This window comes from Propithecus coquereli, unplaced genomic scaffold (genome assembly GCF_000956105.1).
Source record: "Propithecus coquereli isolate 6110/MARCELLA unplaced genomic scaffold, Pcoq_1.0 Scaffold268, whole genome shotgun sequence".
Lineage (NCBI taxonomy): Eukaryota > Metazoa > Chordata > Mammalia > Primates > Indriidae > Propithecus > Propithecus coquereli.
Genome location: NW_012148263.1, coordinates 2,578,369 through 2,581,953, shown reverse-complemented (window position 1 = coordinate 2,581,953; position 3,585 = coordinate 2,578,369). Strand labels below are relative to the sequence as shown.

At 35.8% G+C, this 3,585-nt stretch overlaps 1 pseudogene across 1 annotated transcript; it reads right to left on the bottom strand.

The window, feature by feature from the left end:
• Nucleotides 1-292: 292 nt before the first annotated feature.
• LOC105812892 lies at nt 293-1,693 on the bottom strand (annotated as a pseudogene). The gene has a single exon (XR_001137636.1). The product of XR_001137636.1 is annotated as a succinyl-CoA ligase [ADP/GDP-forming] subunit alpha, mitochondrial pseudogene (transcript).
• Between the last annotated feature and the right edge of the window lie 1,892 nt (nt 1,694-3,585).

Genomic DNA, 3,585 nt, shown 5'->3' with positions numbered 1-3,585 from the left:
TTGCAGTAATGAACTTACTTCATTTCTATTCTTTTTTTAAATACTCAAACTAAATAATCGTAGTTTATCAGTTATTGCTTCAACTAAGACTGCTGTGAAAAAAAGCAGCTATTTGAGATTGCAACTATAAAGAATCACACAAGTGCTTTTCCTGAAGATGTTGTATCTCAGTATTAATTTGTATTTCCCATTCATCACACAAAATATTTAAATAATGTTTACTCAATAAAATGAATAGTTTTTACCAAGCTTTTTAAGGACATTCTTAAATGAAAGTGGCTTTTTTTTTTTCAAATCAAATAGTAGATTTATTGGCTGTCTCAGTTATACAATGAAATGAAAACATCTCAACGTAGGATGTTCTCAACCTTGTTTTGGCTTCCCCTTGTCCTGAGAGACCAGTGTCAGGCACAGAGGCTGACAATCAGTGGACAACAGAAGCAATCTGCTGCTACATGTCTATAATGATTCATTCCACAGTTTCAGGAAACTTTCTGTTTTTTTCTTTCATAGCATCTTCCTCTTTTCAAATTCCTTGTAGATGGTGGTTCCCAGCTGTGCAGGTGACATGCTGACCACAACTCCTACACTCTGAAGGGCAGAGATCTTCTCTTTAGCTCCACCTTTTCCTCCAGCAATAATCGCCCCTGCATGACCCATTCTCCTGCCCGGAGGAGCAGTTAAACCAGCAATGAAGGACACTACAGGCTTGGCATTTGGACCTGAATTATGTTGCTTCAAAAATTCTGCAGCATTTTCTTCTGCATTACCACCAATTTCACTGATCAATATGATGCCTTCTGTGGCTGAATCTTTCAGAAAGATTTCAAGGCAGTCAATAAAATCTGTTCCATTAAAAGGATCACCTCCAATACCAATGCACAAAGACTGTCCCAATCCAACTTGTGTTGTTTGATGAACTGCTTCATAAGTCAGGGTACCAGATCTGGACACAATACCAATTCTTCCTTTCTTGTGAATATGGCCAGGCATGATGCCAATTTTGCATTCTCCAGGATTGATGATTCCAGGGCAGTTTGGCCCAATTAGTCTTGTGGTTCCCTGGTGCAGAAGTCTGTGCTTGACGCGTACTATATCCTGCTGTGGGATACCTTCAGTAATACACACAACCAAGGGTATTTCTGCCTCAACAGCTTCATTAATGGCAGCAGCAGCAAAAGGTGGAGCAACATAAATGACAGAAGCTGTTGCTCCTGTCTGTTCTTTGGCCTCCTTCACAGTATTAAAGATTAAAGACCGGTAAGCCCAGATGCGTCTGCCCGCTTTTCCCTGGAGTGGTTCCTCCAACAAGTTTGGAGCCATAGTCCAATGCCTGCTGGCTATGAAAGGTGCCCTGCTTACCAGTGAAACCCTGGCAAATAACCTTCATCAGTCATTTTAAGCTTCATCATTTTCATCAATACAGAGATGTTTCCGTGAAGCTGTGTAGGAAGAATGCCGAATTCCATTCTGTTGCAGCAGGAAGCTGCGCGACAGGAGGCGGGCTGCTGCTAGGCGGCTGCTGCTGGAGACCATGGTCGGGAAAGCCCCAGCTGCCCCAAGGGCGGCGGTCATCCGCCAATGACACTCCCAGGACCCCGGGGACCTGATAGGGCTGAAAGTGGCTTTTTTTAAACATCACGTATGCAGCAAGGAAGAGTGCAATGACTTGATTCATGCTAACAGTTTTAGTCACCATTACTTTTGAACCATTGATGCAAATATCAACACAGGTATTCCAAGATAAACTATGATGTTCAAAAATTTTATGTAACACTTTAATATTTTAGCACTTTATTAAATGCCAAACATTCAAATGAAAGACCTTCTTTTGTGATTTGTTGGTACTGATACCAGACGAATACAAGCAAAACATCAAGTCCAGCAAAATCTACAGACTTTTCCATTTTTAATAAAAAAAAAATACAATTCTGCAGACAAAATATCAACCCATCTTCATTTTTGCAATTTAATCTTTCATTCAGAGTTACTATACATTTGGGAAACGGAACTTCTGTGATTTATTTTAGTGACTTTCCATCCAGCAGACATTCAGCAGTGTAATCTGTATACAACTTTGTTAGTATTTTGTGTGCTCCAGCCAATGAAATAATTCACCCTGTAAAATGTTTCAGAGGCTTTTTAATTTCTAATTTCAAAAGCCATAATATTTTTTTGTTTTAAGGAGCTTATCCTATCTGTGTTTAAAATATTCAATTCCTTTTTCATTAAACTGATCTCAAGATGAAACTACAACTTATCTGAAAATGTTTTGTTACATAAGACACAATAAGGTAAATTATTAACATCTATAAGGCCAAGGGAAAGATAGTTTTTCTCATATTTTTATTTCTTATATACATTGTACTCAATTTCTTTGAGTAGATTACTTCCTTCCATGAGGATTCCCTAATATCTGTTTGATCCTTTTTGGTGTTTTTAGGTATAATGTAGATGTGGGCTGAGAAAGCAAGTCTTCTAATCTCCCTTATTAAAACAATGATCCATCCATTTCTCAGGTTTCTCCTCTGTTTGTGTAGATTGAAATGTCCATCTAGTGTCATTTTTCTAATGCATTTCCTCCTTTACTATTTCTTGTAGTACAGTTATTATTAATGATGATATTTATCAAATTTTTAGTCTGAAGAGGTCCTTACATCACCTCAATTTTTAAAAGATATTTTCTCTACGCATAAAATTCTAGGTTGACTTTTTTCAGAAAAAGATTTTGCTCCTTTGTTTTCTGTCTTGCATGGTTTCTGAGAAGTCTGCTGTAATTCTTAGCTTTGTTTCTCCATATGTAATGTGCCTTTTTTCTCTGGCTGCACTGTAGATTTTCTTCTTTACTACTGGTTTTCAGTTTTCAGTAATATATTTATTATGTGTTTTGGTGTAGTTTTCTTCATATTTCTATTCAAGAGATGTTGAGCTTCTTGGTTAGGTTGGTTTATACTTTTTGTCAAATTTGGACATTTTCCACCCAATACTTCTTCAAGTATTTTTCCCCTTCCTCTTCTTGTGACTCCAGGTACACATAAGTTAGACTTCTTGATATTTTCCCACAGGCTATTGTCACTATTGATTTTTTTAAGTCTTATTTATTTCTATGTTTCCTTTTGGATAGTTTCTATTGCTATTGTCTTCAATTTCACCAGTCTACTCTTCTGTAATGTCTAATCTGCTATTAATCTCATTCAATATATTTTTCATTTCAGATGGAATACTTTCCAACTCTAAAAGTTCTTTTAGTTCATTTAAAGTCACATTAAAAATGAGCATAAGAAACTATTCAAGTAAAATACCATACAAGAAAATTTGTATACCATAATTACAAGAAAAGATGACAGTAAGAAACAATAACCCTGTAGGCAATGAAACCACACTAAAAAGACATAGTCAACATATATGCAAATCATTTTAAAATGAACTAAATTACATTAAGAAAATGATATATGAAAATACAAATTAGAATTGGAAAAACTCAGAAATGAGCTGATATAGCTCAAAAAAGAAAAGAATATTTTAGAAATGATGACTAAACAAGAAGGAATATAAAATAGAAAAAACATACATGTATGTGCATGC